This window comes from Phyllostomus hastatus, unplaced genomic scaffold, assembly GCF_019186645.2.
Source record: "Phyllostomus hastatus isolate PE091 unplaced genomic scaffold, TTU_PhHast_1.1 phas_contig_210, whole genome shotgun sequence".
NCBI classification, from domain to species: Eukaryota; Metazoa; Chordata; class Mammalia; order Chiroptera; family Phyllostomidae; genus Phyllostomus; species Phyllostomus hastatus.
In genome coordinates this window covers 2,250,176-2,278,137 of record NW_025333737.1, presented here as the reverse complement: position 1 = coordinate 2,278,137, position 27,962 = coordinate 2,250,176, and the positions used below count along the sequence as shown (strand labels likewise).

Here is a 27,962-nt window from a genome sequence, read left to right as displayed (position 1 = left end):
GTTCCCGGTCAGAGCATATGCCTGCATTTCGGGTTCGGTCTCCAGTTGGGGTGCATGCAAAGGGCAGCTGATCAATATCTTTCCCTTTCTCACATTGATGTTCCTTTCCCTCTCTTTCTCCCTCTCTTTCCCCTCCCTAAAATAAATAAATAAATAAAATGTTAAGGAAGGAAGGAAGGAAAAGAGAAAGAAAGAAAGAAAGAGAGAGAGAGAAAAAGAAAGAAAGAAAGAAAGAAAGAAAGAAAGAAAGAAAGAAAGAAAGAAAGAAAGAAAGAAAGAAAGAAAGAAAGGAAAGAACTTATCTGGTTATCTGGAGGGACAACCCCAGCCTGAGTGCACCCAGGGAGCCCACAGGACCCATGCTCTGGGGAAATCAATGGGCGAGCCCTGAGCACCCCCATGGAAGGATGGAGATGACCTGTCCACGCATAGCCTGCCCTTCCTGCTCATCCAGGGCAGCCTCACAGAGGGGAGCACCTGCCTGGGGCAGTGTAGGAGCTGAGGAGCGCGTGTCAGTTGGATGATAAAGAAGTTTAAACTGTCTCCAGAGCCAAGCCTTTTTCCAGTGAGAACTCGCAGTCCACAGAATGCTGCATTAGTAATAATAACAATAGTAATATTGATACTGACTTCTATCAAGTGCTTACTATATAGGCCAAGCATGGCACTGAGTGCTTTTTAAACATACATTTTCTTGGCCTCACCAAAATCCTATACCAAAAGCCCTATTACTGTAATACCCATTATACATACTGGAAACTGGACTCCAGGAGAGTTAAGGAACTGGCCCCAAGTCAGGGGGGTGAGCCGTGGCTGAGCCAGAATTTCAATTCCAGTGGTGCGGCTGCTCTTCGAGGACCAAGCTCTTAACCCTTCTTGGGCTGTACCTGTGGTTTCATTCATAGAGCATCCCCACCCCCACCCCAGTCCCCTCAGCCCCCACTGACCTCCTGTAGGTATTACAGACCAGCATCTGCCCCTCCAAACAAAATCCAGTGTGATATATTCAAATGTGAAAAATAAGAAGACCGTGGCTGATATAGAGAAAACTTGGGGTGGGGCGGTAGGGAAGGAGGGTCCCCTAGATGAAGAGACAAGCAGGAGAGAGTGGAGAGTGCAGGCTGGAAGCCAAGAGAAGTCCAGAGCAGCTCAGCTGCCTGCCTCCTGGGCTGAGCCCTGCTGCCTGCGGTTTCTGAGATGATTCAACCTCCGACTGCAGCTGAGCCGATGGCTGCTGGGACCCAGGCAGGGAGCAGAAGTGACAGGCCAGTGCCCAGCAGTGGACCCTGCTGCAGGTGGCAGGAGCCCAGTGAGCCCCAGGTAGCCTGAGGGGATTCGGGGTCAGCCTGCAGCCCCGTGCACACCTGTGCTGGGGCGTCTCCACGCCTCTTTGCCTGTCAGAGCTCTGGGTTGAGTTCAATGACCTGTAATGATCACACCAGCTTGGTAACCTTCCCTCCTTCACGAAGCCAGTCCTCAGCCCCCTCCACCCCCTCTACCCTCTCCACCACCCCTGCCCCACTCTCACCGCCTGCCCGCCCCACCCCCCACCTCCAGAGCTTCCCAGTGTTTCCTAATTCCACCTTAGAGTCTAGCAGATCACATTGTGCTTTTATGTTTACACTGAGACCACATCTGGATCACTTTGATATTCCCAGCTCCCACCTAGCACAGTGCCCAGCACGGCGCAGGTCAAGAACATATGTGCCGAATGTTGAATAAATGGGGTCATCTCTGAAAATAAGATATTCATGAAACTCTGGAAATTCCACACTGGTCTGATCAGGCGAGCTCTATATTCAAGTCCAGTAAACATTCACTGAGCACCTATTAAATACCAGGCCCACTGCTACAGGCTTCCACCTGAGCTGACAGCCACCAATGTGTATTAACTTGTCTTTGAAGCTCAGTATTAAAAGAGAAGAAAGTAAGCCTTGCAGCCAAATAGAAATGCTTTAGAATTCCTCCCCCACCAGGCACCTGGGGGGAATCTGACGGTTGTCTTAAAGCTGTGGTTCTCAGCAGGGGCATCCTAAACTTCGCAGGCTCCACCCTAGATATTTTGAACGCAAACTTCTGTCTTAACAACACAGCCGCTTGAATGCACGCAGAAAGATGCAACAGATACTTGTTCTTCCAGAGTCTGTTCCAGCAGCTGTTTCATTGTAGCTTGCCGACCACTTACTGTCCAGGGTTATATCATAATGTCTTGCGTACTGCAGTTTAAGTCCTATTCCACGATAATTTTGACTACACACAATTTCTTTCTTGCTCATAAACTTGAGAACATCCCCACCCACACGTTGGATGGAGGGAAAATTCACCACAATGGATAACTCTGGACCTCAAAAAAGAGCAACAGAAAAGCACTAAGGAGAAAAAAATGGAATTGAAACACAGATTTCTCTGCTGTCCCCCTAACCGTGAACCGTCAAAACGACATCGAGAGGTTAAAACCAGCCCTGGCTGGTGTGGCTCAGTGGATTGAGTGCTGGCCTGCAACCGAAGGGTCAATTGCTTCGATTCCCAGTCAGGGCACACGCCTGGGTTGTGGGCCAGGTCCCCAGTAGGGGGCGCTCAAGAGGCAACCACACATTAATGTTTTTAAAAAAAAAAAAAAGGTCAGTAAAACCAAAGAAGATGCCCAGACAGCGCAAGCTGCCCAGTGCTGGGAGCCGAGCCCTGGATTTCGAAATTCGGGGGCCACAGTCTCTTGACTAATGGCCGGGGCTCCCGGAGGGAGGCCCCCTGCCCACGGACTCCGGGAATCCGAGCGGTTTCCCTTGGATCCCCGACTGCGACCCGGGGTGAGGGCTCCGCGGGGGCGCGGGGCGCGGGGCGCGGGGCGCGGGGTGGGGGCCGGCGCGGGCCCACTTCAAAGGCGGGCGGCGCGGCAAGCATTTCCGCGGCACCTGCAGCGGCGGCGGGTCGCGGGCCCGGAGGACGGAGCCCGCCCCTGCCCGGAGCGCAGCTCCTCCGGCCCCGGAGGAGGCAGGCGCGGGGAGGAGGGGCCGCGGCGGTGATTTAGGGCCAGGCGGTTCCGCCGGCGGCCGCGAAGGTGCCTATTACCGCTCGCCTCAACCTGGATTTCAGAAATTCCTGCTCATCCCCTGGAAGTTCCGGCGTCGCTCCCCCGAGGGAGACGGAACTCCCACCTTGGGGAGAAGGCCGCGGACCCGGACCTTTCGGAGAAGCCGAGCCCACGGGGTCCCGAGCCCAGAACCGTTCCCGGAAAGCGGGACCGTGGAAAGGCCGGCCGTCTCCCTTCTGTCTTAGGCCGAGACCCTCAGCGTTGCAGCTGAGACGGACTCTGTGTGCCGGGGTGGGGTTTGGGAATCAGCAGATTAGGGCTCTGCCCATTTATTCAACAAAAATGTATTGACTGCCTGATGTTCTAGTACAGCTGTAAATAAAACAAAACCTGCCCTTGTGGAAGTCACATTCTAGTGTGGACAGCAAATAATAAGGAAAATAAGTACCATTAGAAGTATGTTAGAAAGTGATACATGCTACAGAAAAAAATAATACCAAAAAAGATAAAAAGTGTGAGTACGTGTTTGGGGTAAAGGAAGGTGGGGTCAGGGAGAGCCCACCTGGGAAGGTGACCTCGGAGTAGGGATTTGGGTGAGACAAGGCGCTGTGGCTGTCTCGGGAAAGAGCTTCCAGGCAGAGGGAACAGCATGTGCAAAGGCCCTGAGGCCAGAGGGCATCCAGGAACAGCAAGGGGGCCAACGGGCGAGCAGAGTGCCGGGTGAGCCAGGGTTGGTGACATGGTGCACCGGCTGCTGCAGGCGTCTTCCACTCTTATGTGGCGAGATGGAAAGACATGAAACATTTACTGCCTCCCCTCACTTCATGGATCTTTAAAAACAAGAGGGAGATCACTAGCTTTCTCCTTGTCTGACTGCTGGGTGGGGACTCCCTCCGTCCTACCCCTCTGCGGGCAGCACCCACCTTTGTGTCTTGATTCCCCCTTCCCTCCCCAGGTCTCCCTGCCTGTGCTCTGGGGGTCATGTCCTCTTCTCTGCCTCCACCCCATCCCCTCTGGGGGCCTTGCTCATCCACTGCCCCTCCCTGGATTTTAAGGCTTCCCCTCTCCATTCGCCCCTTCCTTGGAAATACAGGTGTGTTCAGGCGGCTTTCTCCAACTGCCCTTCCCTACTCCCTGGAATCCATGCCTTCGCCCCCCCTTTCAGCTCCCTGCCTAAATTCTCCCCCCTCGGAAGCCAAGGCTGGCTCTTGCCACCTTCCAGCCTCTGGTCTCCTGAAGCCCTCTTCTCTTTCATCATCCCCTGTGCTCTCAGCAAACCTTTCCAGGTCAGTGAAGTCGCACAGTTATTGAGCACCTACTATTTGCCAGGTCTCGGGTTAGGTACTGAAAATATAGTGATGAACAAAACAGACACGGTTCCTCGAGGAGCTTGTCACCTAGCAAGGAAAGCCAGCTCTTGAACTCTTTCAATAACACTATATGAGAGCGTGCACAAGGTTTGAAAATGGTGCAGAGGGTAGTGTAGGTACTTCTCTGAGGGGTCAGGAAAGGTTTTACAGGGGAGGTGATGCCTGAACTGGACTTCACAGGATGAATGGGAGTTTGCCAAGGAGACAAAGGGTGGAAAGGCATCGAAGACTTAAGGAACAAAATGGGCCAAAACCTGGAATTATAAACCTTCATTGTTTGATGAGGAAAATACAGTAAATTGACTTTGCCAAACCATGATGTACAAGACCAGGGACTGATGGAAGATGGGACTGGGGATCCCTAGGCATCATGCTAAAAAGCTTGGGGTTTTTGTCATGTGGGTAACTAGGTACTACAAAGGGGTATTCTGCTGAGGAGTGACACAGTCATATTTATATTGTCAGTAGAATTACATTGAACAGTGTGGAGAATGTCTCCAAAACAAACTCCAGGTAGGAGGCCACCATAAGGGTCCAGGCTGATATGGAAATCTGATCATGTCACTGGGAGAAGAAAGGAGGGACTGCAGGAGGAGGCTGCAGGAGGTAAACAGTCTGGGACAGGATTGGCTGAAAAGCTGAATGCCTCCAGAGCACGTGGAATTAGGGGCTGGAAGATTCGAAATAAAAGAGGTCTCTCAGGCTTGCTGGCCCTGGGGCTCTGTTTCACGAGGATGCCTGGGTGATCCTGCTGCAGCTGCCTGAGTTTCCCAAGGGACGGTGTTTTGGATGGGAAGGAACTCTGCGTGCAGCTGGCCTGGCAGGGGGTGGCAGCTGTATTCTCTGGGTGTTCCAGAGGGGACAAGCTCTGAGGCTGAAACCTGCCATTCTTCCCAAATTGTGTAGCTTTGTATCTTATGTTGTTTTAGCTTGTAGACTAACCCTGTGGAAACAAGATAATTAAAACTAACACAGGAAATTATAGAACTCAGGTGTGAAAGAGTGTAGCCTTAATTGATAGGTTTAAGTGATTAAAGCTGTAACTAAAGAGTTAGCGTTTAGCCTTAGTTGATAGGCTTAGGTGATTAATGCAAGTGGAGAGCTGTTACTCCAAAATTGTGTACTTTTTGAATAAAGACTCCTTTCCTTTATCACCAAACCTCTGCCTCCAGAATTATGTCTAGAGGGTGGCAGCAGGCAGTGGGACCCCACTTGCTGTTGGGTAACAAGGGGAAAGCAGGGGAGCCAGAGCTGTGTGTGGGGATGGGGGATTGTAGGAGAGGGAGGCTGGCGTCATTACCTGTGTGGGGAATACCGTATTTTTTGGACTATAAGACACACTCTCTCCCAAATTTGGAGGTGGGGGTGCGTCTTATAGTCCAAAAGTATCTTACCTGGCTCACTGGAGGGGGGGCAGCCTATGTTATTTATGTTATTAAACACTTTACCACATATTTTGCTTCAAAAAATTTTTTCCCTATTTTCCTCTAAAACCTAGGTGCATCTCATGCTCTGGTGCATCTTACAGTCTGAGAAATTCGGTAGACCTGGCACGTGGGGGTGATGGATGGGTGTAGCAGAGCCTGAGGCCTGAGATTTCTGAGCAGCCCCTAGTGATGGGCGCTGAACTAGGGTTCACTGTAGACATGGGAGAAGTCTCAGAGGGGCAGAGAGCTGATGGCACTATGGTCACCTCTTCCTTGGGGGGGGGGGCTGGGAGACCCGGGACCCCTGGCGCTTGGGGTGGATTTTTTGTTGTCACTGTTGCTGACTGCTGGGCAGCATCTGAACCGCCCCATCTGGAGGGGAGGGCGCCCCCTGGTGGAGCTCTGGGCGGGAGAAGTGTCTGCTGGGACAGGCAGGAGTCTGGGTCCTTGACTTGAATGTGGAACAGTTGCCCTACCAGTGCCAAGGCCAGTGGTCTCCGTGCCCTATGGGAGCATCCACAGGAGGTCGCTGGCTGCGCTGTGGGTCCAGCAACCCCGTTTCCTATAAGTTTCCCAAACTTAATTCCCTGCCTTTCTTCCCAGTAGATCTTGTGAGAGACCTCGGAGCTGCCCAATAACTTCCTCTTTCGCTTACATGACCCAAGCTTGGTTTTGTTGTTTCCGATCAAGAACCCTGACCACATGGAGCAGAGGGCAGCAACTGTCCTGTTCCTCCTCTCTACCCCAAGCCAGCCCTTGCCCCTGCCATTGGCCAGATCTGAGCCTCATCGGTAAAATGGATTGGTCACTGCGTCCTAATGGAATTCTAAGAATTAAATGACAACCTACATAGAAAGCCCTTAGTGCAGTGTCCAGAACATAGAAGGCACTCAATAATAGTTAGTTATTGTTATTATTTTTTATCCTTACTTGAGGACATGCTGATTGATTTTAGAGACTGGAAAAGGGAGAGAGAGTGGGAGGAAGGGGAACATCGATGCTCTTACATGCCCTGACTGGGCCCAAACCCACAACCCAGGCATGTGCCCTGACCAGGAATCAAACCCACAACCCTTCAATTTACAGGAAGATGCTCCAACCAACTGAGCCACACTGGCCAGGGCTACTTGTGGTTATTATTCTCCTCTTTCTAGCAGACTTACTCAGCACCCCAGGGGTTCTTTCTTCCAAGTTCCTGCAGGCAAATGGCCCTTTCCCCTGCCCCCACTCCCAGCCCACAGAGCAACATCCCTCAACCAAGCACCTCCTGACACGTTGTCCCTTCTCGGTCTAAAGCTAGAATGTTCCTTAGCCCTTCACCTGCGCCCAGTCCTGCTGTGCCATGGTGCTGAGCAGTGTGGTTGTTTGGACTCTGGAATTAGACCATTATTTATTAGCTGTATAGCTTGGGCAAGATGCCTCGTTAACCTCTCTGAGCCTCAGTTCCCTCGTCTGTAAGTGAGGATATGTGATAATGCTGCTTCATAAGGTTTGTTGGAAGGATTAAATAAAACAGAACATGGTATGCTTCAGCCCAGGGCCTGGCCTCTCTAAGATGCCCTGTGAATACTAACTTTCCCTTCCTCCTGCCTCTTGGCCCCCTCCCCAGCCAGCCTGGCCTCTGAGGCTGTAAATCATCCAGGTAACCCAAAGCATCCTCCCCCCTCCCACCCAGTACCAAACTCCTCATCACCCGCACCCACTAATGACCTGGTGATTAGCTTCTCATTAAGTGATGACAAAGAGGTCTGTGCTTTTAGCCAGAGTCTAATCAGCCATAGATCTGTCCCTGGGTCAGTTAGGGCCAAGCAGCAATTCTGGGTCTGGGGCCTGACTTGGTGTAGACAGAGGGATCTGTCTCCCTGTCTCCCAGAAGAGGCAGCCTCTGCCCCAGCCTGCTCCAGCTACTGTGAGGAGGGGAAACGGGCTCTGTGACCAGTGAGCAGTGACCAGTGACCAGGAGGCTGAGCCATGTGTGGTCTGAAGGAACCATTTCTGTCCTCGTGAGGTTCAGTTTTTTATCTGTCAAATTGCAACAATAAATGAGAATACCTTTTAGGGTTGGTGTGAGGATAGAATGAGGTAAATCAAATGCAAATTTCTAGTACTTTGTAGATGTCAGCAAGTGGTAGCCATTATTATTATAGTTATTGCTTTCAATAGTATCAGGCTCTTATTTTTAGTATTGGAAACCAGGTGCCAATTTCTCCAACTCCAGTTAGTGACTAGTTTATACTATGTCCAATTATTGTAAGGCTACAACTCAATAATAATAATAATAATAATAATAATAATAATATAATGCCACCTACAAGCATCTCTGTTTAATGCTTGTTTAATGCCTTGGACTCCTTGTTCATTTTCAGATTGTCTTTGGGTGATCTTGGCCCTTTATACCTCTGTGGTAATTTAGAATCGTTTGGTTTTGTTTAATTATCCCTATAACTATAAGTGTTCTTTTGTGACCCTTTCATATGCTGTCTGTGTATGTTTATTTCTCAAGGTGGCTTCCCTCATGGTGGCAGAATGGCTGCAAGAGCTCTAGGAGTCACATACATGCTCCATCATGCACAAAAGGAGGACAGAACCATCCTAGGTAGTCTGCTTCTGAAATCCTGACCCATAGAAACTGGAATAATAAACGTTCATTGTTATTTTAAGCCAATAAGTTTTGAAGTGATTTGTTACACAGCAACAGATAATGAATACAGCAGTTACACCATGTCCCAGCCTTTCCTGCAGTTGTTCGAGTTCTCCCATGAACATGGGCAGCGTGCTGTGCGCCACTTCCAGGCCAGCCCATATTAACTTCCCATGTGCAGCCTCGATTCTCCTTCCCCTTCCTCCTGGCTGGAAGACCTGGGACAGCCGTGGGGTCCCCCAGCTAAAAGACGGTGAGCTGTGCCCTGGCTGGGTTGCTGAGTTGGTGGAGCATTGTCCCCGGCACCAAAAGGTTGTGGGTTCAATCCCCAGTCAGGGTACACACCAGGGTTGTGGTTCAGTTCCCTGTTGGGGTACATATGAGGGGCAACCAGTCAATGTTTCTCTCTCACAATGATGTCTCTCTCTCAAATTAATAAAAAAAAATTTCTTCGGTACAGATTTTTTTTTAAAGATGGTAAGCCAAAAGGGATAAGGCGCCTGTCCTTCGGCATGCCCGGAGCACAGCTGCCCAGGGAGGCTGTCTGACCAGGGACACTCACATTGAATGATCACCTAAGTGAGAAGGACACGAGTTTAAACCAGAGATTTGGAGATTTATCTGCTACAGCATCTGACATCACCTTAATCATCATACAGAGCTTTATAGACAACTTTTTAATGCAACCCATATTTATTTAAATTTGCTCATGTATTTACTAATTTCTTTGCTCTTTGTCACCTCCTGCATCTCAACATTCCATCTGGGATCATATTTTTCTGCCTGAATTCCATTCTTGAGAATGTCCTCTAGTGACAGCCTGCTGGCGAGGACGCTCTCGCCTGGACTTCTGCTGGTGGAGTCTTGGTTGATAATTCTGTTTTTTAGTTGCTTTGAGGATATGACGTCTTCTTACTTTCATTGCTACTGATGTGATGTCAGCTTCAGATTAACAATTGCTCCTTTGAAAGTAATTTTTTTCCAGATTTGTTTTGAAAACTTTTCATTGTTTTGGCTTTTGATTTTTCACCACGGCGCATTTGCATTTTTTATTTTCTAGGACTTGTCGGACGTCTGGAAGGCGTGGACGTCCGGAACCGGTGAGGTCCCTCACTTGTGCCTGTTGCGCCGCGTCGCTCTCTTTCCGTGTGGTTTCCCAGTCACACACGGAGTGACTTCCTCACCGCCTCCTTCACACTTCTTCTCACTTTGGCTTCATTCCGCAAGTTTAACAATCATTTCCATAAGCTTCGGTTTAATGTGATCCTTCTAACTCCTCGGGAGGTGGTAGGGCAGAGAGCCTCTTTTTGCACGTGAGGCCTGGGACCCGGCCCAGTAGGGGCATCTGCCCAGAGTCACACAGCTCGTGGGGGGGGGGGGGGGGGCAGGAAGACAGTGAGGCAGGCACGTGGTAGCAAAGAGGCAGGATAAGCTGTACAAAAAAAAAAAAATAAGCTCCTGACAGATAGCCAGGATTATGAGTCCTGGATCCACTACCCACTGGCCCGGAGACCTTGGGCAAATCAATCACTTCTTGCTGGGATTTCTCCATCCGCAAAATGGGAACAATGATGACTGATTTGCAGGACAGTTTGGGGAAATGAATGAGATAATAATATGTGCAAGATTCCTGGCACCGAATAGGCATCTGATAAATATTTTAAGAATGAATCAATGAAGTGTTTAGCCCACTCAATTAACATTAGCTAAGTTTACTATGTTTATATTTTATTTATATAATTACATTACAGTTGATTACTACCAAGGTTGTCATTTCAACAAGACCCTCAGAATTTGGGAGCCTCTCAGGTCTCCAGCCCAGCCCCCACCCCCACCCTCTACCTCCGCCCTGCGCCTCCGAGGCTCCCACAGACCGCCTGCCTAGTGATAAATCAGGCCCCGCAGGCCCCCAGCCCCGGGCCTGTAATTAACACACCGCAGTGCCCGGGACTGGGAGGTCCCGCCCACCCTGTCCCAGGGGCTTCCTGCGTCCCGCCCAGACAGGGGAGGGAGGGTGCAGAGAGCTGGGGGATCCCCACCACTTTCTGATTTATCGCCCTCTGTGTGAAGGAGATTTATGAGCTAGGGCTGTGTTGGAAGGCACAGGGGGAGTGGGGCCCAGAGGAAAGGGAGGCCATGGTCACGCCGCGCCCCCCCCGCCCCACCTCAACCCGCATTAAGTCGTTCACGGGAGGGGCCCGGGGCTCACAGACCTCAGGTTCTGGCCGGTCTCCCACTCTGTCCCCCAGGGCCAGGCTCTGAGCTGGGGCTTACTGATTCTTCATGACATCCTGCGGCATCCTGGTACCTGTGGAGGTGCTGTCTATTATACTCAGTTGCTTCTCCTGGATAGATGCATATTTATTTTTCCATTTGGCTTATCATCTTCCCACTAGTTAGAGCCCAGGTCTGGATAGAGCACCTGCTTAGGGGTGGGTCAGGGAAGGGGAGAAAGGAATGGGCACTCTTCCAGCATGGCAGAAGTCCCCTTAGCTTTAGGACAGCCTTTTGCCATAGTGTTGTTATGCCCATTTCATACATGTGGAAACAGAGTCCCAGAGGGTTAGCAGCTCATGGGAAGTCAGGTGTGTGGACTGGTTTCCAGAGCGGGGTCGGAGGAGGACCGGTGGAACATGGTGAGTTCACCACCTTCACAGGGATTCATGGGGCCTCCTGTGAGGAAAGGGGCTTTGGCTCCAATGACCTGCCAGCAGAGGAAGAGCCCCCCCAGGCGGGTGTAACCAGACCCCCCCTTCCTCTCTCCCTCAAATATTTTCAATAGCCAGTAGTATCAGACACTCCTCTGGTGGATTAAGAAGCCTGTCCTCAAATATGACCTCCCCCGCACATGCACACCTTACCCCTGGGGCGTGTGGCAGCTCGTGAGAAGGACTAGGTTTCTCCCCCCAGCAACCACCCCCGCCCAGTACTTACAAGGGGAGGCGTACCTGTGCCCCTCACCTCTGGTTATCAGGACAGCAAGGAAGACCTGTCAATGGAGTGCGAGCCCCACAGGTTCAGGCTCAAGTCCTGGCTCCACTTAAACTCTTGGAGCCTGTTTCCCCACTTAGGATAATAAAAATTAGGATAAATAAATAGTAAAATAAATAATAAAAATGATGATAATAAATCCTCATCATTGGCTAGTGGGAAAATGAACTAGGACAAAATATGGAAAGTGTGTAAGAGAGTCCCTGGCCTCCTGGCACCAAGAAGCTGCCTGGCACACACTTCCTCCCAGGGCGCAGGGCTGGGAATTGTATCTGTTTGTTTTTGTTAGAGGGAGCTCCATCATCCGCATCAGCAGGACTCAGGGTGGAATTTTACAGACTCCAAGAATGCTGAGACAGGGAGAGATTATCTTATTCCGGGATTCGGAAACTTGGCTCACTTCAGATGTGTTGGGGGGGGGCAGTCTGGATACCCCCAAATGCTTTCATCAGTATTTTTGGAACATCTACTTTGTGGCAGGTCCTGTTCTAGTCTGTGGCAGAACAGACAACAAACCCTGTCCTCATGGAGCTTACATTCTGTGGTAGAGACAAAGAGACACAATGTGTATTGTGAATCTAAAATGTTACATCTACAGTCCTGTGTAGCTCAATGACAAGTATATGAGGTCTGTCCAGAAGGTACCCAGCCAGGTAATATGAAAAATAGAGACATTTACTGAAGAAGATACAAGAAACATTGTACACAGGACAATGATGCCTCAGTCTCCTACAAAGTAGGCACCTTGGGACCTCACACAGTTCTCCCAATTGCCATCAGTTGCGCCATTGTATTTTCCTGAATTTCACTGAAGTTTTGAAATCTCTTCCCTTTCAAAGGTGATTTTAGTTTTGGGAAGAGGCAGAAGTCACAGGGTGCCAAATGTGGGCTGTAGGGGGACTTAGTCACCTGGGTGATTTGATGTTTCACCAAAAAGTTGTTCAGGAGACGTGATGCATGAGGGAGCATGTTTTGATGATGAAGCTGCCAATCACCAGTTGCCCATAGCTGCGGCCTTCTGAATCATCTGAATAGTTTCCACGGAGCAATATTCAAGCTTAATGCAAAATTTCATGCAGACTTGTTTCTCTAATCACTCAGTCATTTTGATGTGACAGCCACACAGTACGCATGCTCACTCAACAGCATCTACCCCCCCACACTAGTACAGTGAGGTCATCATTGTTCACGCATGCGTATTCCAGTCCACTCTCCTCAGCTGCCAGGTTACATCAATGGTGCACAAACTGTCGTTATATTAACAATGGCTGGACTTTTTCTGTACAGACCTCCTATGTTCTGAGGAACGTGTTGTTAGGCAATCTCATCACTGTGCGAATATCATAGAGTGCACTTGCACAGACCCAAGTGGTAAAGCCTGTACCACACGGTGCAACCTGCCGCACACCTACCGCTCCTCGGCTATAAGCCTGCACACCAGGTCTCTGTGCAGTACAACGTGAGACGAAGTCAAGCACAAGAAACAACGACGCGATCAGAGGCACAGTAAACACAGTACACGAGGTTGCTGGGGTAACACACCATCCTGTTTTACAGGATGTTTTACAGCAAACTAGTCTTTATAAAAAGGGTACACTCTAAAACAACAATAAAATTGTCGTACAGCAAAAACGTAAACCAAGAACATAGCTGTTTATCATTATCATCAAGTATGACGTACGGCACATAACTGCACCTGCTGTGCGTTTGTACAACTGGCAGCACCGCAGGTCTGTTCACACAGCATCACGCAAGCCCACGGGCGATGCTGCGTGTGACGTCACGAGGCAGTAGACATTTTTCAGCTTCGTACTATGGGATCACCACCATATATGCCTTCTCATAGGTTGTTTATATAGGAAAAACATAGTCATACAAGGGTTTGTACTGTCTTTTCAGGCTTCCTCTGGGGGGCTTGGCATGCAACTCCCCTGCGGATGGCGGGGCTGCTCTGCTCAATAATGGTGGTCATGTAATATCTAAATTCTTCCTCTCCAGACGTGTTCCTTTGAGCTATTTTCAAAGGGTTTCTCACCTCTCAAACATGGGTAACTCAGAAAACACCTTTTTTACTCCTAGAATCAAAGCCTCTGGAAATTTGGAAAGAGAATATTGGGAAATCTAGGCCCGAGGTGTGGAAAAGCAAAAGAAAAGTTGAGTGGTTTCTTAGCGCCCTCTTCTGGTCAAGATGTGAAACTCCAGGGAGACGGGTCAACCTAGGCCTGCAGACACCCCAGATGGCTGATGAGAGGAAATTTCTCTCTTCAGCCCCAGGTCAGCTTCCTCCAGCAGTCCCCTTAGGGGCTCTCCAAATGGTCACGCCTTGCAACCCAGAGTCTTTCCACAGGCCTTTCTCAGCCTACTCTCTCACCTCCTGTCACAGAAGAAACATTGAGGCCATCCCACGTTAACCTCAACTTCCTGCCCTGACTGAGAGATCTGTCTGAACCCAACTTGCGCCCCTTCTCCTCCTGCGGTCCAAAGCTGATCCCGCCTGGTGAGCTGGAGAGCCCCGCCCCTCCCATCTCACAAAACCTCGACTTTGGCCCTCTCTCTCCTGTATTTTTTTTCTTTTACTTTTATCTTTTCTTTTTTTAACCTTCACCCAAGGATACATTTATTGATTTTAGAGAAAGAGAAACATTGATGGGTTACCTCCCATACGAGTACGTGGCCCGACTGGGGATCAAACCCACAACGTTTTGGAGATGGAAGATGCACAGGATGACGCTCCGAACAACTGAGCCACGATGGGCTACTTTTTTCTTTAACAGACTTTTTAAAAAATCATTTTAAATTTACCAAAAAATTGAGAGGGGAAGTCCAGAGAGTTCTCATACCCTCTGCACCCAGTTTCCTCTGTTATTAACACCTTACATTACTGTAATACATTTGTACAATTAATGAACCAATATGAATGCATTATTAAGTAAAGTCCATAGTTTATTCAGATTTTCTTAGTTTTTGACTAATGTGCTTTTTCTTTATCTTTGGAATTTCAAAGTATTTGGAATTCTTCTGCATTAGAGATTTGTCCATCTTCCCCATTCATTTATTTAATCATTTATTAATTTCATTATGGTCTCATGATTATTCATCTAATATAGATTTAATATAACTTTGGATTATAATCCAATAATACTTTATTTACTTTATTGCTCAAATTATTCTCTCTCTCTTATATTTTTTTAATTAAAGTTTTTTTTTATTTTTAGAGAGAGAAAGAGAGGGAGAAAGAGAGGGAGAGAAACATCAATGTGTGCTTGTCTCTCACGTGCCCCCTACTGGGGACATGGGCTGCACCCAGGCATGTGCCCTGACTGGGAATCAAACCAGCGACCCTTTGGTTCGCAGGCCAGGGCTCAATCCATTGAGCCACACCAGCCAGGTCTGTCTCATATTTTTAACTTCTTCCTTCTTTGGTGTTGGACACAAAAGAAACATAACTAAGGCTTGCCCAGTGATATTTATTGCAGCACTGTTTCAAATAGCAATACTGGCTGGAAAGAACCTCCATGTCCATAAGTTGGAGGATGATTAAATGAGTTTTGGTACAACCATTGCATAGAATACTGTGTGGCTCCCTCCCCACTCCCTTTCACCTTCTTTCAATGACACTGGTCTTCAAAATACAGTAATTAAGGCCACAGGCCCTGGAGACGAGCCAAGTTCAAATTTTGGCTCCATGACCTCGGGCAAGTCACTGAACTGCTCGGAGCCTGTTTCCTCGTCTGTCAAACCGTGATGACGAGAGAACCTGTTCACAGGAGTGTTGTGAGCATTAAATAATACCCGCCAAGTGCCTGGAACTGTACCTGACACGTGGTGAGCTTCAATAAATGTTAATTTTTATTGGGATTATTATGGAAAGATCTCCAAAACATCATGTCGAACAAAAAGAGCAAATTGCCACTCTCTGCCCCTCCTGTTGGACAGACAGCCGCGTCTTCCTGCGCAGTACCAGCCGCACCCCTGAGACACACGGTGAAGGTCAGAGTGAACAGATGTGGCTGTACTGGGTGCCTGGTCATGGGGCAGCTTTTAACTCAGGCGAAGTGGATATTGTCGCCATCAGTTCCCTCTACGTGGACCTCAACTACATGGTCTACCTGTTCCAGTGTGATTCGACTCATGACAAGTTCAAAGGCACAGTCAAGGCTGAGAACAGGAAGCTTGTCAGCTATGGAAAGCCCATCTCCATCTTCCAGGAATGAGATCCCGCCAACATCAAATGAGGCGACCCTGGTGCCAAATATGTTGTGGAGCCCACTGGTGTCTTCACTACCTTGAGGAAGGCTGGGGTGTAGGAGACTGCATGGTGTGGGCCCAGCTCCCACTCGGAGATGCACAGAACCCACGCCCACGGATAGGTTCTCCCGTGGGGAATCAGGCCTACAATGTGCCTAGGCCACTTTGAGTCTTGCTCTGCTAAAAAACTCCCTCACCCTGAATTGAGGACATTTACTGCAAAGTAACTTCCTAAGATCCACGCTAAACCTTCCAAGGATGAGTGTAACCAGTCCAACTACTTTTGCCTTTTCATTTGCAAATATCCCTCTTCTGTGATGTGATTAGCGGCATTGGCTCCTTTGTTTTCTGTAAAAGGTAACCACCTAAAGCGAACCTGTGCATAGTAAGTGAGGACCATCATGTAACGTGCTGAGAAACCCAATAAAGGCCAGTCATGGCAAGGGCCAATGCTTTTGCTCCCCTTGAGAGAAAAGCCATGCTGTCCCTTTTCCTCCACCAGACTCGGTAGTCCATGTGAATGTCTCATTTCATCCATAATGACGCAGACACTGCGGGCCGGTGTCTGCATCACTGGGGCTCACTTGAAGAGTGGAGACAAGAGGAGTCCCCATCTCTGCCCCCTCTACAGATGCCCCCATGTTTGTGATGAGAGTGAATCATAAGTATGACAACTCCATGAAGGCTGTCAGCAATGCCTTGTGCATCACCAACTGCTTGGGCCCCTGGTCAAGGTCATCCACGACAACTTCAGCATCGTGGAGGGGCTCACGACCACAGTCCGTGCCATCACTGCCACCCAGAAGACTGTGGATGGGCCCTCTGGGAAGCTGCGGCGTGATGGCTGACAGGCTGCCCCGAACATCATCCCTGCTTCTTCTGGTGCCGCCAAGGCTGTGGACAAGGTCATCCCTGTGCTGAACGGGAAGCTCACTGGCGTGGCCTCCCCTCCATGTTCCCTCCCCCAATGTGTTGTTTGTGGATCTGACCTGCTGCCTGGAGAAAGCAGCTGAATACAATGACATCAAACAGTAGTGGAGCAGACATCAGAGGGCCCCCTCAAGGGCACCCTGGGCTACTGAGGACCAGGTTTTCTCCTGCAGCTGGAACAGATGACACTCACTCCTTGACCTTTGAGGCTAGGGCTGACGTTGCCCTCAATGACCACTCTGTCAAAGTCATTTCCTGGTATGACAATGAATTTGACTAGACCTTATGGTCCACATGGCCTCCAAGGAGTAAGCCCCCCTGGACCGCCAGACCCAGCAAGAGAAAGAGAGGCCCTCATCTACTGGGGAGGCCTTGCCCCAAACCGATCCCCCAACACCTGAGAATCTCCTGATCTCCAGTTTCTATCCCAGACCCCCTGTAGAGGGGGAGGGGCTTAGGGAGCCTTACCTTGTCATACACCATCATTAAAGTTCACTGTACCCAGCCAAAAAAATTAAAAAATGAACAACCTCAACTTCACTATAGTGTGAAGTTTTGGTGGAATACAAAAATACAGGTATCTACCATCCATCCTCTTTCCAGAATGGCCCTTCTAGAAATGCTCCTTTGGCAGAGCACTTGCTATTCCCCCTCGTGTGTGCTACCGACTGTCAGCCTTGCAGGAGAAGTCCACAATGGGTAACTTTCTCCCTTTGGAATGTAGGCAGGCATCCTTTCCCACCCACTGTATCAGCGACTTTCTACCCGTGTGCCGCGGCACACAGGTGGCTGCAAGGATTTTTGAAACATGTGATACCTGACTATTTAGTCAGGGGCACTGCTCTCTTTTCCCTTAGATTGTCAAATACAAAAAAAAAAAAAAATGACAACAACCAACACAACAATAGCCATCCAGTGTGAATGAATCAAAAGTATACCTATTTTTTGTGTGCCACAGAATTTAGTAATTCATCTATGTGGGCCATGAGAAGAAAAAGGTTGAAAATTGCCACATTATGTCATTAGACTTGTTTGTTGGGTATTTAACACCTGATTCTATTCTAGAAACTGGATGTGAGAGGCAATATCTGCCCCCAGTCTTCACAGTGAGGCAGCCGAGCAGCACAAACACGACAGACAACCCAGACGGACCGCCCACAGCTCACGGTGCAAAGCTCAGGGTACGGCTGGCCTCGAAGACCCGCCCCTAACTGTCTCTAACCAGTGATGAAGAGCCAGCCCTGCTCTTGCTCACTGACCTGCACTGATGCGTCTTGGAAATGCAGCACTTGCTCCACTCCGACCGTTGCTGAGGACTCCTAGTTCCCTGGTTACAGCCCGTGCCCTTCCAAAAAGATCGGCCATCTCCTTTAACAGTTCGCCAAATGCAGACTCAAGTTTACAGATGAACATCCAAGTACAGGTCCCGCTTTCTCAGCCAGTACGTCTTAACGGAGCAAGGCCACACCCCATTTATTACAACGGCTTGCTATATAAATGTGATTCATTCAACAAACATGCATTAAACCTTTATGTGGATCAGACACAGTTACTGGTGCCATGAATACAAAGATGTGAAGTGATTCATTCTGTCAGCACATTTTTACTGAGTGCCTACCAATTGCCAGGGAACGGGGATGCGGAGGTGAATATGACAGACAGGTACCCCGTGCCCTCAGGGAAGCTGATGATACACTCAGGGAGCCTAGGAAAATGTAAAACAGAACCGTCATTTTCTCCCCGGAACGCTCTGATGCAGAATATTCAAATGCATGTGCTTTCTTACAGGTAAATGTTTGTACACCAAACTTCAGAGGCTGAAAAAGCTTATACATTATACATTTGCAACTGAGATTTTTCTTAGCACATAAAAATGATACATGTTTTCTTTTCTGGGCTTGTGCCCTGGCTCCGCGGAGGTCGCCTCAGAAAAGACAGGCGCCCAGGTGTCGCGGCTCCCGGACCCCCCTGCAGCAGGCACCTGGGCGTGCTGGAAGGGTTTTCTGGAGGTGAGGTGGAAGGCCACGGTCCTTTTCCCTCACCACATTTTTAATCTATCGTATTATTTGATTCCTAAAACTCTGGATGCTTAGAAAAGGAAAACTTTTCCAGTAAGTTCAAACAGCTACAAGAATGGCCCGCTTTCATGAACACGGCAGCGCTGGCGAGGACCGCCTTCGGGAAACAGCCGGCGGTGTGGAGTGCGACTCCAGTGACGCCGCCGCACAGGGCGAGGAAACGGCCCAGCACGCTGAGGTTCTTCAAGGCGCCTCCCGCCCTGAGGAAGATGGCCCTGATGCTGTGCCGGAGAGTCCAGTGGAAGCCTCGGGACTCCGCGCGGGGGAGACCGCGTCCCGCCCCGCCGAACGAGCCGCTCTGCCCGGGCCTTTGGACCCGCTTCCCCGTGTTGTCTCCTCCTGGGGGTCGAGCTGAATGCCAGGCAACGACTAAGGAGTAATTAGAGAATTCCGAGTGTTGGGGTTTGGGTTTTTTTTCAATTCTTTTTTTCAGTTTCTTCTTGAAAATGGATTACATTCGGTGCCACATGGAAACAACTTAAACCTGTTTTCTTTATTTTTTTAATCCTCACCCAAGGATTTGTTTATTGATCTTAGAGAGAGAAGAACGGAGAGAGAAAACTATCGACTGATTGCCTCCTATATGCATCCCGACCAGGGATCGAACCCGAAACCTAGGTATGTGCTTTGACTGGGGCTCGAACCCACGGCCCTTGGGTGAACGGGAGGATGCTCCACCCAACCTGAGCCACCCAGCGAGGGCAACCTGTTTTCTTTCGTAAGAAGTTATACTGAGGTAGAAGCTCTATCAATTCTAAAATTAGGATTCTGAATAAATATCAATTATTGATAACAGTAAAGTACGTATTCAGGAATGTCCCTGGAGATCAGGAGAATGTCCAGCGATAGAGCTCTGCTGGACCCCTGACCCCAGACCCGTCTGGGGCACACCCCGGGCAGCCGGTGAGAGCTGGGGCTGCCTGGGAGCTTCCAGAACACGGGGCTGTCTTTAGCCTGGCACAGATGCCCGATTCCCAGCTTCGGGAGGGGGCGAGGTAAGTGGGAAGCAATCTTACTTTCGTCGTTTATTTTATTAACCACTTAGGATGCGGCGTGCAGCGAGCATCACCTGGTTTCATTGCTCGTTTTCCTTTTCATATTCCTTCCTGCTTATTACTTTGGAAACAACATTCTTCCCCAGGGACCAGAGAGAGGTCAGAGAGAAAACAAAATTGACCAAAGTGACAATGAATGAGGGCAAGGAAAGGATAAATATTCCATCCCACCCCATCAGCAGAGGGGTTGGGTCCAAAAAAACACTTAACCTCACAAATTGCTCACTTATCTTCCCTGTAGTGAGTTTGTTGCAAATGGTTTGGAAAACCATTGCTGCTAATCAAAGGCGACAGGCCTGCGGCTGGAGCAGGGCCAGCCCGGGCCCAGCAGGAGTCGGAGTGGGGCTTGGATTCATTGTCTCTCTCTGGTCCAACATTTCGTGTAGGTTTTTGTTTGATTTCAAAGTGAGATGGTTAGGTCATTATTTGTTAAATTACAGCATTTAATTAGCGGATCTATTGAAACGAAATGCCTGAAAGAGGCTCACATGCCTCTACGTTTTGTTGGGAATTTATAATTATTGCTGTTTGGAAAAGATTAGTTGGGGGCGTTAAAGTTTTCTTTTAGGGAAAATCCTCAAATTATATGCTCTTGGGGGGAGGGAGATGCCAGTGTGCTAGACATAGTCTTTACAAATGATGCTATCTGTGTTATTACCCACGCCCAGGGACCTTGTACTTGCAGAAAAAGAGGGGCACGTGCTTCTCCCCCAAGGCAAGTCCAAGGTGAGAACTGAGGCACCAAGGAGGTAGTGAGTTGGCCAGGAAAGTGGATAGCCAAGGACCTGGCTACAGATGGAATTTTGTTTACCACTTCCCCATTCCTGATTGCCCCAGAAGGTCGGGATGAATCAGCCTTGGTTGATTTTTGTCCTTGGGGATTAGCTTTCTGCAAGTGGGAGGAACATAGTTCAGATTTGGGGTCGAGCCGCCTTCTTCCTACTTGGCTCCGTGGACACTAGCTTAGTTGCAGAACGATCGTGTGTCCAGCAGGGGGCGCGCCACCGCCTGATTTAAAGCTCTAGCCTCCATCCCTCCAGAAACCACACCCCCACCATCTGCTTCGGTGGTGTGCTTTTCTTCCCTTCCCTGGGTTGGTTTTCCTTCTCCATTAACAGCAAGGATACAGATTACTGTCTCAGCATTTTGAGAGGCTGTCAAGGCCGGCGCCCCGGTTTTCTTCATCTTTTCACACTCATCGACGCACACTGCACAGGCGGCAGAGGCAGCTAGAGGCACCCCGGGATCTACACCATTTCCCCCAAGACTCCTGCGTTTGGGCTCTGCGGGTCTCACTGACAGCCGGTGGGAAGCCGGTCTAGAGCACGGTGTGAGCGCACAGTTAATGTCTCTCCTCTTACCCCCTCTGGAGTTTGGACATTTTATGCCATTGGGCCACAAACCCCATGAGGGCACAGACTAGGGGTGTCCTTTGATCTATTACCGGCACCCAGCACAGGGCCTGTCCCAGGTACCCAATAAAGACTCAATAGATGAATAACTAAATTCATGTAAACCATTATCTTAATAACTGTATTCTTTCAAGTACTGAGCATGTATTGAGGGCCAGGCACTGAGGAATCAGAGACTGAAAATGTAAATCCCATCCTTAGGGAGATTACAATCTGGTGACAGAGACAGACATGAAGCTAGGCAACTAAGATTTCTAGCTTTCCCTGATTAGCGGCCAACTGACTTCATTTAGTCAGCAGAATCACACCGGTCACATAGCAGGGGTGCATACTGGATGGATAAGACAATGTCCTTCTGAAATTCAACCACTTCTTGCCTTAGCGGTGAACTTGACTCCAGCCCTCTTCCCAGGGTCCAGGGTGTGGGGGCAGGGCTGGGTTCCAATTCAGATGCCTCCGGTCTCCTGTTACTTTGAAGCTCCAAACTGCACTCTACACCCTGTATTTCCTAGGAGAGCAGGCCTCTCTGCAAAGGTCGCCTAGACCCCAGGCCCTTTGGCTGTGCATCAGGGTCTCTCTGAGTGATGTTCCTCAAAAGGGGAGATGAGAAAAGAGCCTATTAAGAAATAGCACTTTGCCTAAAGGAGTTTGTTTTGGGCTCTTGCTGCTATTGGGGTTTTGTTTGCTGGTTTCGATTTTGCAGTTGAGTATAGATTTGATGTCCTGCCTCCCCCTCTTGCCTTCATCTCTATTCTTAATGATCACAGCTACTCCCGTTACAGGGGCAATAAAAGAGATGAGACTCTCCGCCTTTGGAGACAGCACACAGAAGAAGCCTAGAAACACGAATTGTTTTCTGATGAGCAAAGTGTCACATTTTATAGAAGATTAGCTTTGGGGATTGGAGGGGGGTTCTCATTGTGGCCTGAAGCAACCAGACACATCTCCAGAGCTCTGATGGACCAGAAGGCTGAGTAAATGTTTGGGAAATGGTTCGATGAATGTATTTTGGTCTCTGAAAAAGGCTAGAGCATGAAATAAATTTTTTTGAAAAAAAGACTTCAAAACTTTTTGGCTCTTGCAACAACAAAATGCAAAAATTTAATCTTTATAATCTCATGGTATTGAAAATTTACTAGGAATTTTAAAAAATCATGCAATTACTCCAGCTCCAGCTGTGTGCACTGGTGTGAATCACATACTGTCTGTCATTTTGATTACAATTCTTCCCTCCACAGCCCCCCAGCAAGCCAGCAAGGGTCCTGATGACTACAATTAAAACCACGACACTGAATGGTTGCACAGGGGAATTCTTCCAAACCTTTAAACAGAAGATGACCCCAGGGCTGTTTAAACTGTTACATGATACAGAAGAAGGGAGAAAATTTCCAAAGTCTTTTAAAAATATGAGCAAAAGACTGATACTAAATTAGTGAAGATTTCACTAAGCACATAAGCATAGAGAATCTCTCTCTCTTTTTTTTCACTTGTGAGAATTTAATGAATTCCCCTCCATGTGGCTTCAAGCTACCAGCACACAGGCCCCCACCAACACCCTAAATCTTCTCCTCAGCTCTTCTGCTGAAGAACTGGGCCTTCGTAATGACAGGCTGCTTTGGGAGCATTCACTTCCCCAGAGCTCTGTAGTAGCCGGATCACACCGCATCAGTGATGGAAGTGGCTCCAGTCTTGGTTTTGGCAGCATTTACCTGTGTCTGCTCACTGACCCAGGTCCACAGTCTATTGAGGTTGGCAGTAGGGCAGAAGCTCTGGTTCTTCTTTAGGTGGTGATGCCTCAACCCAGCTTTCCTAAAGTCTCCTGGGTGATACTTGTCAAAGTTGATCCTGTGATGATGCAAGCCCCCAGCACTGCCTCGGCCTCTCGGGTGCTTCCCGTGCTTGCTGATGCGGCCGTGGCCGTGGCTCACGTGGCCCCAGAGTTTCCGGGTCTTCCACAGCCTGGATGGCACATTGGTGGCTGAAATGCCTAAATATAGAGAATCTCATGAATTAATGTAAATGCAAAAAGACCAAATACAATATTAGTAAATAGAATATAGCATACGGAAATTAATGTATCATGACCATAAGGGATTTATTCCAGGAATTGAAGGATTGTTCAACATAGAGAACTCTACCATCCAAACCCAGAACTCCCTCTTCTGGTGGTGGTGGACTAGGTAATTTAGAACAATCCTCTCCATAAAGAATAATCTGCCCTGGCTGGTGTGGCTCAGTGGGTTGAATGCCAGCCTGCAGACCAAAGGGTTGCCAGTTTGATTCCCAGTCAGGGCACATGCCTGGGTTTTGGTCCAGGTGCCCAGTAGGGGGTGTGTGAGAGGCGACCACACACTGCTGTTTCTCACCCTCTCTTTCTCCCTCCCTTTGCTTTTCTAAAAATAAATAAATGAAATCTTAAAAAAAGAATGATCAAAAAGCTGGACAAAGTATAACAAAAATATTTTTTTAAACATCAGAGTTAACAATATAGGAATGAATCACTGGATGAGATCTGAGATGAGATCTTGGAAATGCAATTGGGTGAGCAAAGCACTTGGGGTCACTTCTAAGATATACTTCAGGCAGCCCCACAGAGATGGGGGACAAAAGATGGAATCCACCTAAAGTAGGGACTCTGGTAAACCACCCCATCCCAGAGAACTCACACAGAATCGAAAGCCAGTGGGAGAATAGACTGATTTCTCAATATATGCTGTTGGAACAGCTGAGTAGCCAGTGGAAAAACAAAGTTGGATCCCTACTTCACACTGTATATGAGGACAAATTCCAACTGGATCAAAATTGGAGAAGGGGAAAAAAAAGAAATAAAATCATGAAAGTAATAGAAAAAAATATAAGAAGATTCTTTTATAATGCCAAAGGGAGCTAGGAACTCAAGGCCAGTAAGTGACCACAGTGTTTACTATCTCCCCACTGTTTCCACAAGTGATCCCTGGTTGGGTTTGCATCTTATGTCCATCTCCATCCTAGGGTGGGGAGGATTTGGGAGGACTCCTGACACCCTCTCCGTCCCCCTCTCGCCCCCTCTAGCCCCCCTCTCACCCCCCCCAGCCCCCCTCTGGCCCCCCCTCACCCCCAGCCACCACAGGAAAGACAGATGGGTCTGCAGCTTCCACCGCATCATCCTGAATTGGAACCAGAGCAGCGCCTCTCACTATCACAGTTGCTTGTTCTGTTTGGCACTCACTCACGAGAACTCTGAGAAAGGCTGCACGCACTTGAACAACTTGCTCAGTAGGGGGCTACTGAGCAGGGCACCCTAAACAGCATTACAACCCGGCGGAGGCATTGCCGAGCCCCCGGACCTGCGCACTTCTCTGGCATCAGATTTTGCTCACCCTGGACAGTGAGCAAATGACTATCTTCAGGGCTGCTTCCTCTGCTTAAAGCATCTCCAGCCCTGGTCCGGCCAGGGAGCTGAGGTGGTTGGAGTGTTGACCTGATACACCAAGATTGTGGCTTGTGCTGTTGCTCCCCGGTCAGGGCACACAGGAGCATCAACCAATGACACTTGGTGGTGAAGATGGATGGCACTGGGCAGAGGCCAGAAGTGGAGCAAAGATGAATATGAGACGCTCGCTGAGAAGAGGCTCACGGAAGGCAGACAAGGATGGAAGACGAGTGCAGCCAGACCAGCCGGAGCCTGTCCGGCACAGGGACTACGAGCCGGACCGGAATCTAAGCTCGGGAAGACCGTCGTCGTTACCATGACCGCCCGCAGTCGGAGACGCGCGGGCATCACTGCGATGTCTGCAACGCCGCGCGCAGGCTCCGCCCGTGTCCTGGACACAGGAATGGAAGAAACATCCGTGAAACCCGGCACGTCTGTGCGTGTGGGACGTTCCACGTTGGTTGCATCGGGGGAAGAAACGTTTTGAAGTCGGTAAGAAGAAGATGGAAGAGAAGCAGAAGGACTACGGTTTTTGAGGAGAGGATGAAGGACTCGGAAAAGGAGAGGAAAAGGCCAAAGCCTACAGGAAAGAGAAACAAGAAGAAAAGGAGGGCTGAGGAGGACTTGACACTTGAGGTGGAGGAGATGGGAAGGGCTTCTCTGGCCTTGGCTCCGCCGGGAAGAGTCTCTGCGGCTTTCTGCTGGGCCCTGGCGGGGCTGGACGTGGAGTGTGTGTGTTGGGGGGAGGGGCATCATTTTGCCCGGAGAGGGGTGTTACTTGGGAAAGTCCTTAAGAGTGGCAGCGGGGAGGGCTGGCCTGGGGGAGCGTTGGTGGTTTCCTGCTGCCTTGAGAGAGCGCAGGAGGCCGAGGTGATGCTGTGACACGTTCTTGCAGCCTCAGTGTCTCACATGGAGCACGGGAGTGACTCGCAGGGCCCCTGCCCGGCTGCGTTCCCAGTGAAGGAAAACCTCCTCTCCTGAGGCTGCTTTCCCAGGACTTCCCCCGCACCGTTCCCTCTTCATCTGCCCAGTCTTCTCCGGGCGTCCCACCTTCATCTTGGGCTCTGCCTTTGTTTTAATTTCGACTCTTGCTCAGCCTGCAGCAGAAAGGCTCTCTGGGTCCTCAGTTTCCAGCTGATACCATATTCTTGACCAGCACCCTCCCCCCACTCCTGGTCACTGTGGCTCTCTGGCCACCTGTGCATGCACGTGCCCCTCTCCCTGGGCCAGTGGTATGTGTGGATGTGGGTGCATGACTCTGTCCCACAGAGGGAACCGGAACTAGAGTCTCAGAGCCTCGCTGCCGTGGGTCGTGATGTTCTCCGTTTCCTTGGTGCGTGTAACAGGAAATTAAATGGGATGAGTGTTTGGTGTGGTTTTTGTCTGGTGAGTTTTCCATATGTAGACTGTTCAGCTTTTCCTGTTTGTTTTATTTTATTGAGGATTACTCCATTTTTGTCTGCCTTGTGAGCAGGCTCTTGGAAGAACCTGTTTGACACACACACACAAAAAAAGAAAAAGGAAAAAAGAAAAGAAAAAAACTCATATGGGAGCCCTTGGGCCTCAGAGGCTGTTTAGCAAGTATAATAAATGCACTGACAGGGCCTATTTTAAAAAAATGAAGACAAAGAATCAACCAATGAATGCATAATTGGTGGAACAACAAATCAATGTTTCTCTCTCTAAAATCAATCAATAAACAAACAAGAACAAAAAAACTATCTCAAACCCTTCTACAATTGGTGACTTGGACACCCCCACTTTCTAATGCACACCTGGTCACCAAGAGGTGCCCATTAGGACAAGGGCTGCCCCACATTCACCCTGGGTGCCATTCACACAGGACTTGTGTGCCAGGCAGATGGTGGAATGAGGCTCACCCTTGGTTTTAAGAAGATAGGGGAGGGAAAGTGTGTTCAGAAACAACCTCTGCCCAGAGGAGATAAAGAATAGAGTGGAATGGTAAGCTCTCAGGAATGGGAGAGCCCTTCCAGGGCTGTTATCCAACCCAGTGCAGACACTTTTGTCTGCCAACCCCTGTTCTCCTGACAGCACCACCCTGATTTCTCCTGGGGGAATCAACCCTTCCGGGTTCTGGCCCACGTGGTTTAGGTGCAATTAACCCCACCCCCAGCTCCAGGGATGGATCTTGATTGGCTTAAGACAGAGTGTCCCAACTCCTGGAGGCAGTGATTGATTTACAATGGATAGTTAACCCAAGCCAATAAGATGCAAAAAAATGTTTACTGGGCTCCTAGCAAAGAAAAGCCCCTTCTTTGAGGGGAAGTGTGTAAATTAGGAAGAATGTAGCCTCAGGAGTTCCTGACATCTGTTTTGCCACCACCACAGGAGGAGCATGCCTGAGATTGAAACTGTTGCTGAGGTTGATGAGAATCTAACAGAGAAGCTGGGCCCTGGGCCCACTGTTTCGGTCAATATTAAGCCCCCACCTGAAATTAGCCCCATCTCTGAACTGTTCACTTACTCGAGCCAATAAATGACCTTCATCTTTGAAGCCAATTTGAGTTGGAGTTTGTTAGTTGCAATATAAAATTGTCTAGCTGACTTGAACCTCCCTAACCATTGCTGCCATAAATATAGGTCTTCCAGTGAGAAAAAAAATTGTTAGCTGTTTATTTTTTTTAAAGATTTTATTTATTTATTTTTAGAGAAGAGGGGAAGGGAGAGAGAAGGAGAGAAACATCAGTGTGTGGTTGCCTCTTGTGCACCCCCCACTGGGGACCTGGCCTGCAACCCAGGCATGTGCCCTGACTGGGAATCGAACTGGTGATCCACTCAGCCACACCAGCCAGGTCTGTTAGCTGTTTCTGTACTGCATTGCTAGGTGTTCAGCAGAAGAGCAGGAGCAAGGGAAGCGTGTAGGAGGAAATTTGGAATCCGCCCACTTACTCAGCAGGGGAGATGCTGCGTCCCAGGTGACTGAGTCAGGGACATCTCTGTGAAAATCGGAGAAAGAGGACAAGTTTGTCCCAGGTGGATATCCCCCAGGATTCCCATTTCCTCTTTATAGAGTGAGGATGATGCATTTACTAAGCTATGAGCCTCATCTAGTCCCAACATTCTACACATCCTGTTTCTGTAGAAAGATCACAAGCTTTGGAACTTCACACACCTGAGTTCAGGTGCAGCCAGCACCAGCTGAGCAACCTCAGTCAAGGTGCTTAACCTCTCTGAGCCTCAGTTTCCGAGACTATAAAATGGGGATATTGATTACACCTTCTATGCAGTGATTTTGTGAGGACTAAATGAAATAGCGTGTATCGAGGCCTAGCACAGTGCCTGTTATGTGGTATGTACCCCACAAATGTCAGCTGTCCCTACCCCGTTCCACTGCCCTTCTCATAGA

At 49.1% G+C, this 27,962-nt stretch overlaps 3 pseudogenes; 2 read left to right on the top strand and 1 right to left on the bottom strand.

Moving 5' to 3' along the window:
• Positions 1-15,500: 15,500 nt before the first annotated feature.
• On the top strand, positions 15,501-16,950 carry LOC123817437 (annotated as a pseudogene).
• A 5,755-nt stretch (positions 16,951-22,705) lies between these two features.
• Positions 22,706-24,493, bottom strand: LOC123816817 (annotated as a pseudogene).
• Positions 24,494-24,731: 238 nt separating this feature from the next.
• Positions 24,732-27,092, top strand: LOC123816816 (annotated as a pseudogene).
• Positions 27,093-27,962: the final 870 nt, after the last annotated feature.